This window comes from Hemiscyllium ocellatum, chromosome 2, assembly GCF_020745735.1.
Source record: "Hemiscyllium ocellatum isolate sHemOce1 chromosome 2, sHemOce1.pat.X.cur, whole genome shotgun sequence".
NCBI lineage: Eukaryota > Metazoa > Chordata > Chondrichthyes > Orectolobiformes > Hemiscylliidae > Hemiscyllium > Hemiscyllium ocellatum.
The window spans coordinates 75914615-75930245 of record NC_083402.1 but is presented as its reverse complement, the minus strand read 5'-3'; the positions used below and the strand labels follow the sequence as shown (position 1 = coordinate 75930245).

Here is a 15631-nt window from a genome sequence, read left to right as displayed (position 1 = left end):
TGGAATTTTGAGGCAGCATGGTAGCTCAGTGGTTAGTACTGCTACCTGATAGTGCCAGGGACCCAGGTTTGATTCCAGCCTTAGGCGACTGTGTAGTGTTTACAAGTTCTCCCCATGTCTGTGTTTTCCTCCCACAATCCAAAGATATGATGTGCGGATGTTGGACTGGGGTGGGGGGAGACAAAGTTAAAAATCATACAACACCAGGTTATATTCCAACAGATTTATTTGGAAGTATTAGCTTTTGGAGCTCTCCTCCTTCATCAGATAGCTAGCGGGGCAGGATCATAGGACACAGAATTTATCGTAAAATATCAAAGTGCCATACAACTGACGCAATGTATTGAACAAATCTAGATTGCTGTTAAATCTTTCATCATTTAGAATGGGTTGCATGTTTAGATTCGTTAATATGTAAATCCCAGAACTTCTTTCAGGTCACATTCCCAAGATAACTTAAGGTTTTATTTTAAAAAAGGGTGACATCTCAGCTCAGACAATGCATTTAAGACGAGTTTTGATGTTAAGCATAAATAAGTGAAAAATAAATTATTAAAAAAAAGGATACAGCAGGTCTGGTGATCAAGAGGCCAAACACTTCCGACCTACCCTGTTACCGCCACCTTGGAAGTTAAGGAGGGAGCTTTAAAAATGTTGGCAGGTCCAGTGTCCATATGGGAATTCTTATTTGTCTTTCTTTAAAATAGCATCAGGGCAAAGATTTGCCTGTAGCTGCAGCAGTTAGTGTGATCAAAGAACAACAGCCAAAATGGCACTTGCAGATCTCTGGTTGAGCTTCCACCTGTAAAAGAATCTTTAATTAACATCTGCTTGTTTATGTTCCCTCTGGATATCTCTCCAAATCACTGATCAGCTGAACAAAAAATGCAAAATGAGACAGTGGACTTCATTTGAATGACTTTCATTTGACTGCAGACGCAGGTAGTCTGCTTACTTTTGGGGAAAACTTCAGAAATCTAAAAGCAACTGCCAGGGGTCAACGACATTGTGCTATGGAACTCTCTCCCTTTTGATTATATTTAGTGCTTGGAAGAAGAAGCATTTTTAAAATATTGTTAATTCTGCTCTTTCAGTAATTATTTCTTAGGTTATACCTGCATGTTAGTGCTATATTCACATTTCTCTAATTATAATAATTCCTTTATAGTATCTATCAGCAAAATAGCATACATCAGTATGGAAGAGGAAGTAATGCAGCATTTTAAAGATTTCTATTGTCTTGGCTCTGGCTAACACAATGAACCAAAAGACGAATCTTCAGTCAACACTCTATGGGCATGAAACTCTTCAATGTTACCATAATGTATTTTAACATCTCCCACAACGAACAACATAAAGAAAATTTAATGTGCAGGATCACATTCACCCACAACATTTGTAATGGCACATCCGATGAATACAAAATTAGTGATGTCGGGTGCTATGAGTATCAAGATCATGTTTATAGGCTTACAATGAAGTAAGATTATTTTCACAATTTTAGTCATATTTCTATAGAATGATAGTTTGGTAATTTTGTGAACATGGCCTCAAATTAGCAAGATGCAGAAATTATTTCTGCACTTGTAAACAATTTGGGCACTGCTGCTGAAGGTTGTGTGTGTTTGATCAAGCTAAGGATTGAATTCAAAATATCTCTCATTACTTCTGCACAAGCTACAACTTCAGGTTACAGGAGATTTTTATGTTAGGAAGAAGACAAGCATGATTTGTCAATGATATTTGTATCTTTTTGTACAGGATGGGCTAAAATTGCTGATGATATTCGACAGCTCCTTGACCTTGAATGGGTCCTGTGAACATTCCTGTATGCGCCAAGAATGTCACAATCAAAGTGTTTTTTCTGTACTTACTGTTTGTTACACTGTATAAGAGACAGTTTTGTTCCGTGTCATTGGACTTCACCTCCGCCTAGGATTGTGAAAGGTGTCAGGAACGAGCCCAAGCTTCCTGACCAAGTGTCAATTGAGGGGACCCAATGGACAGTAGGGTGCGAGGCTCATTGTTTTGTTTTTTCTTTCTTTTTATTTACTTAATAAACGTGCATGTTTAAGTAAATTTGTGTTGTCAAGTCTTCTCTTAACTACATTTAACCGAACCTGAAGAACCTCTTGGATGCACTTTGTGATCCAGGTCATTTTTGACAATGAGGATGGGATTCATGGAAATATGGAAGAAAAGGGAAAAGCAACCTGATGCTCCAGAGACCTTCCATACGAAATGATAAAGTTCGTGCACACAGTCTCCGTGGTTTCAATGCTTAAAGAAAGATTAGTGACTTTGAGGGATTAAACAGAATATTGAATTGGACTAATTTACAGAGTTATATCAAATATCTTGAGTGAGTTATCATGTAGCTGTTAAAAAAAGGTAATCTTAGAGAAAGAACAAATGAAAGTATGTTTTGCCTGAATCAAACAGAAATGTTTGACATCTGTTTTAAAATATTATAAGATTATGTTCCATGGACTACAAATCTCTCCAGATCTCTGCAAATAGATAGGTGGTAGTAGTTAACTTGCAAAATTGGATGAGATAACATAATTAAGGTGAAGCCTGATGGCAGAAGACAAAAATATTAGAATAATATGTTGAAACAGCAACTGAAGCTCAAATACATTTTGGTGGGAAGGAAGTTCAGTTGAGAGTATCAAACTGATAGCTTTCTCTTGGTGATACTGTGTCCTTGTCTTTCTTTTTAAGTAAGAGTGAATTGCTGATCAAGCCAAGGCATCAGGACCATACATGGAGGGATAAACAAAGCTTCATAGATCATTTGATATGATCATATGGGAGTCACGAATGCATGATATGGTCTTGGGCTACTGATGTAAGCATGCAAAATCTTACCTCGGAGGTAACAAACATGAATGGATACATGGTTAAAAAAAATGCACTGATGAGCAGGTCACAGACATGTACATCTACTTGACAAAAGGATTAGTGGCTTGAAGAGTACAAAAGCAATGTTTAAACAAAAAGACATTGACACTTAATCCATAGACTGTAAAACAATTAAAGTAGTATTAGTGAAAGTGGTGTAAAAAATTTACAATCAAACTAAGAATTATGATTGGCTATTATATCAAAATGTTACAGAAATGAAAGGAAATGGACTCTGGGATGAGTAATAGTGGACTGAGTGAAAGGGGCCATCGGATGACAGCCAGATACCATTTGTATTTGAGCATTTGTATGATGTATGTTCTCCAGTGTTTAAACCAGGAGCTGAAATTAGGATATTTAGTGTATGTGAAAGAAGGCTGAGCTAAGACTCAAGTGGTGTCAGACTCTGTAGTAAAGGAACACCAGGGAAAATAAAAGGCTGGAAGCATTAGCTGAAAGTAAAGCCTGATGGATGTTAAAGCTATCGTTTGGAACCTTATATACTGTAGCTCAAAGGGAGTACTTGCATATGGAGGCAGTTATCATTTAATGTTAGAATCTTTCATAAAATTGGCAAGAAAGGAAACATATTGAAGAAGCATCCTCGAGATGAATACCAATGAAGAGAGGTGGAGAAATCTTGAGTCCATGTATGATGTTAATTTACCATTACTGGGTGAGGTGATCTGTGGATAGGGAACTAGAGGATTAAAAAAACACAAATTAAGGAACCTGAATCTGGAATTCTCTGAATTTTAGAGCAAATTATGGTAATTGGTGAGAGTTGGAGGGGAGGGTGGAGTTGGCGAGCTAGCTCAAAGAAAATTGATTGGGGACCTGAGCAAGAGGTGTCCTTTGTCAAAATCAAACAGACACTGGCCTCCGCACCAGCACTAGGACTCCCTGGCCTGAAAAGGCCCTTTTACCTCTTTTGCTAGAGCAATCAGTCTGCAGGAGTGCTACAGAGACATGGAGACAAGCTCCAGCTTGTGGGATACTACTCAAGCAAAATGGATCCGGTCATGATGGGGACAACACTCCTGTGCTTGGGCCACCCAATGTGCTGTAGGCACTAATGACATCCTCCCCCTTGACACAACTGGGGAAGATGATATTACACTCCCAACATAGTATAATCCAGCTATTGGAAGCTGGCAAACTGAGAGGTGTTACAGACAGTCAGTGAGCCAAATGGGAAGCCGCACTGTTGCCAAAACATAAGCATGAGAAGTTGTTAAAAACAATAGCGAAAACCCAATAAGCTAAGTGAACCGGAAGGAGACATATGATTGTATTCCCCTCATGGAGCAGGAAGAAGAGAGACAGGGTCGAGTTCAGGAAGAGCCATTAAAGGGGCCAGGAGTGAAATGCATGTTTGTAGATGGGAGGTGGGAGTAATATAATGGGGTAGTAAATTTGAAAGGAGGACTTTGGCAGAAGAGAGGATAGCAGGATGTCACTCCACCCAGTCACCAAACTAAAAGCATTTACTGCCACCCTCCAGCTCGGAAAAGGACAAATAGTTAGCATCTACACAAGCAGTAAAAACACCTTTGGTGTGGTCCATGACTACATGCCCAGTATGGGGAAGATGATGCTATATTATCTTGAGCGATAGTATAAGTCAATGTAAGGCCTTGGTAGCATTGATTAAAATTAAAGTGCACAAAAAAAATCCAAACACCAGAACAAAAGTGAATCGACTAACAGCCAGCCAACCTGACACTCTGTCTCTCTTCTCTCTCCCTCTTGCAGGTTTTATGGGCCCCTCAGCAGGAACAGGATCCTCGACCCCTGAATGGGAGCTGGAATAGATTAAGGTCACTTGTAAATACATGATGCTGTTGCATGGCAACTGTAATTAAAGATATTATTGCTATTAGAGGAAGCATGAAAACATTAATCTTCTGTGGGCTCCTTTCAATTTTGATCCCATCAGAGGCAGATAAGCATGTGGTGAAGCAGGAACTTAATGTTAACATGAATTGCTGATTCCGTTGCAGCCTTAATGGGTGAGATAAACTTAAGGATTAGTCTCCAAAGGCGACTGCAGTTATTAATTTGATGACACACCCTATTGTATTGTTTGTATTGATGATGGTTATTTTCATTGTTGTTTTAATTTTCTGGTGTAAGTTGCATGCTCTTAAGACACATTATTGCGTGGCTGTCGCTGATTTGCGTCTACATTTGCAATTGTAACAGGCGCTGTCAAATATTATTGGGGTGGAAGGTACAGGATGGGCTAAAATTGCTGACGTTATTCAACAGCTGCATGACCGTGAATGGGCCCTGTGAACATTCCTGTGCCTGCCGAAGTTGGCACACAATGCGTTTTTTCTGTACTTGTTTCTCTGCACTTGCTGTTTGTTACACTGTAAAAAGGACAGAGTTTCACTTTGAGTTGTTGGATTTCACCTCAGACCAGGATCATCAAAGGTGCCAGGAATGAACCCAAGCCTCCTGACCAGCCGTCGATCAAGGGGTCTCTGATGGGCAGAAGGGCATGGGGCTGACAGGTTCTTTTTCCTTTCCTTTTCATTCTTTTTATTTACTTAATAAATGTTCATATTTAAGTAAATTTATGTTGTTGAGTCTTGTCTTAAATACATTTAACCAAATTCGAAGAACCGTTTGGATTCATTTTGCAATCCAAGACACTCTTGGTAGGAAGTGTATCACTATCAAGGATTCTAATCACTTAGAGCTGATTATCTGAACAACTGACAGCTTAAGACCATAAGACATAGGAGCAGAAATTAGGCCATTCTGCCCATCGAGTCTGCTCTGCCATGCAAACAAGACTGATAAGTTTCTCAACCCCATTCTCCCACTTTTCCCTGAGTCTCGATAATGCATCAGCAATCACGTTTTTGCATGCACAATTGTCAAATTGAATGACTGCAGCAACAAACTTCATCTGAACAGTCTGGTACTTTTGTCCTTAAATATTTCCAGAAATGTCAATGGGTTTTGATCAGTTTTTTTAGGATTGTCTCAGATGCATTGTTAGTAATATAAACACTGAAATGTTGTAATGCCAACACCAAGCTTAAAGCCTTTTTCTCCACCTTTGAATATTTCTGTTGATGAATATTCAACTTCCTGCAAAAATACCTGATGGGTCTTTCTATTCCCTTGTCATCCTCCTGTAGGAGCACCGCACAGACACCCACATCACTGGCATCGATAGCCACGTTGAAAGGTTTCGTGTAATCTGGTGTGGCTAATACTGGGGCAGTGGTTAACACAGTTTTTAGGCTGTCAAATGCCTTTTGACAGTCCACTGTCCACTGAAACGTCTTGCCCTTTTTTAATAATTCAGTGAGTGGAGCAGCCACACTGCTAAATTTCAGTACAAACATTCTGTAAAAGCCACTCAACCTCAGGAACTGTAGTACCTTTTTTTTGTCGATGGTGTGGAAAATTCCCCAATTACTTTTGTTTTCACATCTCATGAGGCCATTTATCCATGCTAAAAATGTATTGCTGGAAAAGCAGGTCAGGCAGCATCCAAGGAGCAGGAGAATCGACGTTTCGGGCATAAGCCCTTCTTCAAGAATCTTGTCCAATGTCCAATTTATCCATGTCCAATAATATGGCCCAGGAAGGTAACCTGGGCTTTGGCAAATCCATGTTTAGCTTGGTTTAGCACCAAGCCTGTCTTCTGAAGTCCATTGAACAAGTCCAATAAATGCTGTAAATGTTCCTTCCATGAGTGACTAAAAATCACCAGGTCATCAATATACACCACACAGTTGGGTAATCCTGCAATGACCTTATTAGTCAGTCTCTGAAATGTGGCTGGAGTGTTTTTCATACTAAATGGTTTGACTTTGAATGATTTAGGCAAAAGTGAGGACTGCAAATACTGGAAACCAGAGTCTAGATTAGAGTGGTGCTGGAAAAACACAGCAAGTCAGACAGCATCCGAGGATCAAGGAAATCGACATTTCAGGGAAAAACTCTAATGGGCATTCCTGATGAAGGGCTTTTGCCCGAAACATCGATTTTCTTGCTCCTCAGTTGCTGTCTGACCTGCTATGTTTTTCCAGCACCACTCTAATCTAGACTTTGAACTGATTTAGTCCATTTGGTATTAGAAAAGCCAAAATTCCCTTTGCTTTCTCTGACAGAGATACTTGCCAGTAGCCCCTGAGCAATTCCAACTTAGAAATGTAAGTTGTTGTCCCACTTTTTCAACACAGTCCTCCAACCGTGGAATTGGAAATGCAACAGTCTTTGTAATGGCGTTTAACTTTGCGATAGTCCACACATAATAGTTGGGTGCTATCTGGCTTTGGCATCATGACTATGGGTGAGCTGCAGTCACTGTAACTCACTTCGATTCTGCCATCTTGGAGCATGCGCTCTATCTCCTTCTAAACCTGTGTCAACTTTAGCGGGTCATGCCTATAATGATGTTGCTTAATCAGAACAGCATCTCCTATATCTACATCATACACAATTAGGTTACTACTTCCCAGTTTATTTCCGCATATTTCCCCATTTGATTGTAATAACTCTTTCAATTTTTTTATGGAAGGTAACTCAATAATTTATCCCAATTTTTGACAACTTCATCATTGTCCAATTTGATTTGAGGAATGTCCAATTCAGAATCCTCTGAACTTGGTTCTTCCTTCTATGCTGTAGTCATTAACACCTTCTCCTCTTGCTTTCCTTCCCTATCAAAATATCTTTTGAGCATAGTCACATGACGCACTCCGTGAGATTTCTTCCTGTCTGGAGTCTTTATCTAGTAGTTCACCTCACTCAATTTCCTCTCAATATGATGCGACCCACTAAATCCTGCTTTTAAAGGCTCACCTATTACTGGAAGTAACAGCAATATCTTATCCCCAATTGCAAAATCGCAAATTTGTGATTTGGTATCCGCTTCTTGTTTTATTGTATGCTGTGATACTTTTAAATGCTGTCTAGCCAACTCTCCAGCTCTATTTAATCGTTCTCTAAAATTTGACACATTGTCCAAATGGGTGGTCTCTGAATTCTGACTTATTAATTTCTCCTTAATCAATTCCAACAGTCCTCTTACTTCATGCCAAAAAAGTAATTCAAATGGACTGAATTTGGTCGATTTATTCGATATATCTCTGATCGCAAAAAGTACAAATGTAACTCCCTTATCCCATTCATCTGGATAATCCTGACCATAAGCCCTCAATATGGTCTTCAGTGTTTGATGCCATCTCACCAGTGTTTCCTGTGATTCCAGATGGCACACAATAGATTTGAATTGCTTTATTCCCAAATTATCCATAACCTTCTTGAATAGTTTGGATGTGAATTTTGATCCTTGATTTGACTGAATCTTTATTGGTAGTCTATATCTTGTAAAACATTTAAGTAATTCTTCTACAACCCTTTTAGCTGTGATGTTACACAATGAGATTGCCTCTGGAAATTTAGTCGACACATCCATTATTGTGAAGAAATACTTATTCCTACTTTTTGTTTGAGGTAGGGGACCTATGCAATCAATCAAGGCTCTTGTGAAAGGTTCCTCAAATGCTGGAATAGGGACTAAAGGTGCAGGTTTTATTACTGCCTGTGGTATTCCGATTAGCTGACATGTATGACACATCTATCAAAACTCAACTACATCTTTTGTGTAGTCCAGGTGAATAAAAATGTCTTTGTATTTTAGCCTGTGTTTTCCTCACCCATAAATGACCTCCAAGTGGTAGTTCATGTGACACTCGCAGCACATCCTTTCTATATTCTACTGGCAAAACAATTTAATGAATCTCTGTCCATTTTTCATCTGCTTGAATGTGTGATGGTCTCCATTTCCTCATTAAGACATCATTTGTTAACTAATAACACACAGGAATGCATTCACTTTCTTTTTTTGTAAATGCCTTTGATATAACTGTTTTAACTCCTCATCTTGCTGCTGTAATTCACTCATTGTAGCAGAGCTAAACATACTTGCATGTTTACCTATTTGCTCCTTCTCTGTCCCACTTACCTGATCAAAAAATGTCTAGGATAACACTATGTCAGCTTCCTTATCTGTGCCTTTTGATTTCTCCTGCTTCAGCTTGTGCCTCTGTGATCCTGTGATCACACAATCAGGAAAATTCCTGGATAAACATTCTCCAGGTCTTCAGTTGCCTGTGTCTCCGCTGGCTTTTAACTAGAGTAGGCAGCATGTCCTTCAGCAAATCAGCTACATCATTTGTAAGGATAGTTGTATCCCTGGAGCTGATAGTTTGTCCAGTAATCCTACCACAAATTCTTCACTTTTTTTTTGACTCTCTAGTCTCACTTTACATAATTGAGCATTTTTAGTTTCTCCATGAATTCCCGTTACTAGTACCTTTTCTGGCAATAGTTTCTCAGGAGTGTACATCTCCTCATCCTTCAGCATTACAGATTGAGAGGATTCTGTGACACCTTAATATTGTAACCTCCTTACCCACTGCTCCAGGCCTATGTGAATAAACTTTATACATCTTTTAAGCAGATCTGGCACTTCCTCCTTAATAAACCTCAGATCATCTTGTACACTCTGAGGCAGCTGTCTAACGTCCTTTATGCTTTTTGTTACATGTCCAACAAAACTTCCAAGCTTGCCTGGTTTTCCTACATCTGGCTTTCTCCTAGCCCACCAACACTGTGATTTCATGTGGCTCACTTTATTACAACTAAAACACTGGAGGTTTTTAACTTCTTCGTCCCTCTCAAGCATTTTTTTTTATCCGGTGGTAAGTTATCAGACTGATCTGAGATGGCCCGGTTTATTGCCCCTCTGAAAAAAAACCAAGGACATAGTCTCCTTGAGCCAAGGAACAGCTTTTAGAAAAAAAGGGACTAGCTTTGTGACACTAAACATTGTGTAATAAACATGGAAAATGATCAAAAGATATTGGCGTTACATACTTTATTCCCAACATCAAATTGTCATGGATGAAGATCATGACATATCATCAGATCTGTTTTATTTTATACAAAAATATCTGCTAACATTTTTGTAGACCTATTGTCTTTTTGAACTATTTAGCTGTCACTGCAGTGTGAAATGATGCATTTCTATTCTTACATCTACTGCTGTCAATTTTCAGTTGAACCCATTTTTCGTTTCATGAAGGCACTTACTGCCTGTAGTCAATTCTCCCGAATGTCAGTTCTCTGCTAGGTGCATCGCTGTGCCAAACATTCTTTTTCCAATCAAACCGTAAAACCCAACTGATGATTAAATGGTCTTCTTCCTCAACATGTCTGCACGTGGGAGCTAGTAGAATGCTGTCTTTGACTGTCATTCAACTAGCAAGCTTAAATAACTATTGAAAAAAATGTAACAAGTATTGAAATATTATGGAACTTATTGTGAGGCTTTGTTGCAGGATACTGGTAAGAACATTAGTGTGAAATTAATTTGCGTGTTGTTCTTATATTAGTCTGTTTAAAATAAATGGATTAATATCAAATACAAAAACTTGAACCAAGGCCTCTTACGCAAATATTTTAACCAGTGGGTAATCAGAGCGAGTAAATCTCTAATAGCAGACCTGTTTCACAATATAACTAGTAATAAAGCTGTTTACAGATTAATTAATCCTAGCATTGTGGTTAATTGACTGAAATCCCAATATTACAACTCCCTTCAATGTGTGCAATTTGAGCATTGAGTGTCACTGAGGGTGAGAACTAAACAGTGCCTAGAAACATGGAAACTCGGATTAGGAGAAGTCTATTTGGCCCTTTGAGCCTGCTCCACCACTCAATATGAACATTCCTGAAACTCTATCCCAATGCCATATTCCCGTTTTATCCCAATACCCCTCAATGCCTTTAGAAGGACATAGAAGATATAGAATGGAGGGAAATAGATGATGACATCTTGAAAAATGTCCATATTACAGAGGAGAAAGTGTTTGATGTCTTGAAACACATAAAAAATCCCCAGGACCTGATCAGGTGTACGCTAAAATTCTGTGGGAAGCTAGAGAAGTGATTGTTAGACCCCTTGCTGAGGTATTTGTATCATCGATAGTCACAGGTGAGGTGCCAGAAGACTGGAGGTTGGCTAACGTGGTACCGTTATTTAAGAAAGGTGGTAAGGACAAGCCAGAGAACTATAGACTGATGAGCCTGATGTCAGTGGTGGGCAAGTTATTGGAGGGAATCCTGAGGGACAGGATTTGCACGCATTTGGAAAGGCAAGTACTGATTAGGGATAGTCAACATCGCTTTGTGCATGGGAAAACATGTCTCACAAATGTGATTGAGCTTTTTGAAGAAGTAACAAAGAGGATTGATGAGGGCAGAGCAGTGGACGTGATCTATATGGACTTCAGTGAGGCGTTCGACAAGGTTCCCCATGGGAGACTGGTTAGCAAGGTTAGATCTCATGAAATTCAGGGAGAACTAGCCATTTGGATACAGAGCTAGCTCAAAGGTAGAAGAAAGAGGGTAGTGGTGGAGGGTTGTTTTTCAGACTGGAGGCCTGTGTGTAGTAATGTGCCACAGAGGGTAGTGGTGTGCCACAAGAATCGGTCTCGGTCCACTAATTTTTGTCACTTACATGAATGATTTGGATATGAACATAGGAGGTATAGTTAGTAAGTTTGTTGATGACACCAAAATTGGAGGTGTAATGGACAGTGAAGAAGGTTACCTCAGATTACAATGGGATCTTGATCAGATGGGCCAATGGGCTAAGGGGTGACAGATGGAGTTTAATTTAGATAAATGTGAGGTGCTGCCTTTTGGGAAAGCAAATCTTAGCAGGACTTATACACTCAATTGTAAGGTTGTAGGGAGTGTTGCTGAACAAAGAGACCTTGGAGTGCAGGTTCATAGTTCCTTGAAAGTAGAATTTCAGGTAGATAGGATAGTGAAGAAGGTGTTTGGTATGCTTTCCTTTAATGGTCAGAGCATTGAATATAGGAGTTGGGAGGTCATGTTGCGTCTGTACAGGATGTTGGTAAGGATACTTTTGGAATATTGCATGCAATTCTGGTCTCCTTCCTATCGGAAGGATGTTGTGAAACTTGAAAGGGTTCAGAAAAGATTTACAAGGATGTTGCTAAGGTTAGAGGATTTGAGCTGTAGAGAGAGGTTGAATAGACTGGAGCCATTTTCCCTGGAGTATTGAAAGTTGAGGGGTGACCTTATAGAGGTTTATAAGACCATGAGGGGCATGGATAAGATGAGTAGACTAAGTCTTTTCCCTGGAGTGGGGGAATCCAGAACTAGAGGGCATAGGTTTAGGGTGAGAGGGGAAAGATACAAAAGAAACCTATGGGGCAACATTTTCATGTAGAAGGTGGTGTGTATATGGAGTGAGCTGCCAGAGGAAGTGGTGGAGGCTGGTACAATTGCAACATTTAAAAGGCATTTGAATGGGAATATGAATAGGAGGGGTTTGGAGGGATATGGATTGGGTGCTGGCAGGTGGGACTAGATTGGGTTGGGATGTTTGGTCGGCATGGATGAGTTGGACAGAAGAGTCTGTTTGCATGCTGTACATCTCTATGACTCTATATAAAGACTCCACAGCATTCTATGTTCGGCTATTCTACCGGTTTTCTCTCCTTTGAGTGAAAAAGACCTTTCTTCATCTCAATCCTCAATGGCCACCTCATTGCCTCAGTCTGTTTCCCTGGCTCTAGACTTCCCAAATCATGAAAACATCCCCCCTGCATCTAGTTTGACCAGTCCTGACAGAATTTTATGTTTCAATCAGATCCTGTGTCATCCTTCCAAACCCTCATGAGTACACTAGCTAAACCAATCTCTCTTACAGGACAGTCCTGCCATCCATCGTGGTCTAGTGAACCTCCATTCCGCATGTGGCAAGTATAGGTTTTCTTATGTAGAGAGACTAAAACTGTTCACAATACTGCAAGTGTGGACTCACCAAGGCCCTATATAACCACAGGATAACATTCCTAATTCTGAACTCTGTTCAGCACAAGGGGTCTGAGTTGAATTCCGGTCTTGGGTAACTGTGTGGGGTTTGCACACTCTCCCTGTGTTTACATGGGTTTCCACTGGGTGATCTGGTTTTCCTCCCACAGTCCAAAGATGTGCAGGTTAAGTAGATTGGCCATACACAATTGACCATAGTGTCCTCAGATATATAGGTTATGTGGATTAACCATGGGAAGTGCATGGTTACAGGGTTAGGGCGGGGAGGGGGTGGTTTGGTGGGATACTCTGTGGACGTTCAGTGTGGATTTGATGGGCAGAATGGCCTGTTTCCACACTGTAGGGATTCTATGAAACTCAAATCCTCTTGCCATTAAAGCCAACGTAGTATTTCTTGTTGCACTTGATTTCTTACCTTCATTGATTGATGTATAAGGAACTCAGATCCCTTTCCACATCCACACTTCTCAATATATCATCATATATCTTATACCAAAGTGTATAACTTCATATTTAGTCATACTCTGTTGTAGCTCTGTTGGCCCACTCACTCAACTTGTCTAAAACACCATGAGGCCTTCTTGCATCCTTCCAATTACTTATAATCGCAGTCTGTTTTATATCATCAGCAAACTTGCAAATATTGTATTTGATTCTTTTATTGAAGTAATTTATACATATCATGAATAGTTGGGACCCATGCGTTGGTCCTTGTGGTACTTCATTAGTCAATGCCTGCCACTGAGAGAAAAAAAGCATTTATTCCCATTCTCCGTTTCATATTTGTTCAACCATGCCAATATATTACTCCCAAGTTGTGCTCGTTAATTTGTCTGACTAACCTCTTACAAGACATTACCATTTGATTGTAGCACACACGTTTCCTGCATAAATGTACACTTGTGATGCCAAGGCACACAAGTTGGTGGACCACATCCTGCAAACTGGGTTTAGAATAGTTCTGTGGTTGGTTTTGACCTGCTCAGACTCGATGGGCTGAAGGACATGTTTTCTGTGCTGTGGACCTCTACGATTCAATGACGTGGTTAAGGTATATGGATTATTATCCTTTATTACAAGAGCAAAAAAGTTATGCTGACAGATGGAGCTGTATAAACTGCTAGTACATGCTGTAGGTGTGACATAGACGATTGAGATTGGTGCAATGGGACAGGCATGAGATTTTATCCCTAGGATATAAATCCAATGTAGAGGGAAGCAAGAAGTGACTTCTCTGGCTTTAAGAGGTCAGTACAAAATAGGTAATATGATGTTCTTCTGAGGCTTTTTTTTATATAACCAACAGCAAATACTGAGGTGGAAATTTCTTATAATAATGAAACCTGAAATAAGAAAAGTTGAATACTTCAATAAATAAAATTCTTAAGTTGGATCAGCACAAGGGGTTTTTTAAAAGAGAAAAAACAACTTAAAATTCAGAGCAAAGTCCCTGTTACCTCAATTAATAAAACAAAAATACATTCCAACCACGAAATACAAACTATTGGCCCATACAGTATTAAACACTCAGATCTGAGGTTGTACCAAAAGCGTATTAGTTGGCTTCAGTGACCCAATCCAAAGATAGCTATTTGAGAAGGTACTGAATAACCAAAAGTGTGCATGAAATTTTAGCAGAACATCAATCAATGTCATTATCGGTTAGATAGCAGAATAAAAAATGAATTGTTCATAGCTCCAAACATTCCCAAGTACTTTATAACCAATGAAATAACTTTGAAGTATTGTCATGTAAAGTAGAAAATATAGCAGCCACTTTTCACACACAAACAGTAATGTGATGATAACCATAAAATGTGCAATAGTGATGTTGTTTCAGGAATAAAGAATTCATTTGGGGAGATAAAACTAAAAACTAAATTAAAAACATGAATTGCAAATGTTGAGCTGAATTGAGGAAAGAGCTTGTAATTTAAGATTCCAACAATGCTAGTAATCCCAAAATGCTGGTAATTAGGGAGGTGATGGCCTGGTGATATTATCACGAGACTTTTTGAGACAAGAGTGTGGTGCTGGAAAAGCACAGCTGGTCAGGCAGCATCTGAGGAGCAGGGGAATCGACGTTTCGGGCGTAAGCGCTTCATCGGGAATGAGGGGTTTATGCCTGAAATGTCGATTCTCCTGCTCCTCGGGTGTTGCCTGACCTGCTGTGCTTTTCCTGCACCACATTCTCAACTCTGATCTCCAGCATCTACAGTCCTCACTTTATCCTTATTGATATAGAGACCCTGGTAATGTTCTGAGCTCAAATCCTGCTATGACAGATCGTGGAATTTGAATTCAATAAATATCTGGAATTAGGTGTCTTATGATGACCACTGCTCCATTGCTGATTGTCAGGAAAAGCCCACTTGGTTCACTCATGCCTTTTAGGGAAGAAAACTGCCATCCTTACCTGGTCTGGCCTACATGTGACTCCAGGTCCACAATAATGTCATTGACACAATGCAGTTAGAGATGGGTAAGAAATACTGGTCTGACCAGCGACATCTCACATCCTAGGAATGAATGAAACAAAAAAAATTGGCAACAGGTTACCACATGTAAAATGTCAAAAATAAAGAACGTTGACCTAAAACCTGGATAGTACCAATAATCAGGCATGGGGCTATGACTAATTTCCTAGCCCTGCTGGTTGTGGTAGAAGGGGACAATGCACAAAGTTGAAGTTGGCAGCTTATTTGCATGATTATGGCTTTGGGCCAAGAGGTTCCCATTCTGCTATTGCCTCTGCGTTCAGTAGGGGACCTAGTAAAGGTGCAGAGTTGAAAAATGTGGTGCTGGAAAAACACAGCAGGCC

General features: G+C 39.8%; 1 long non-coding RNA gene across 1 annotated transcript; it reads right to left on the bottom strand.

Annotated features, from left to right (window-relative positions):
• Positions 1-519: 519 nt before the first annotated feature.
• Positions 520-15324, bottom strand: LOC132827965 (uncharacterized). Its single transcript, XR_009646062.1, has 3 exons — positions 15227-15324; positions 4627-4712; positions 520-802 (listed from the first exon to the last, which is right to left on the bottom strand). It is a non-coding gene; the product is annotated as an uncharacterized LOC132827965 (long non-coding RNA).
• Positions 15325-15631: the final 307 nt, after the last annotated feature.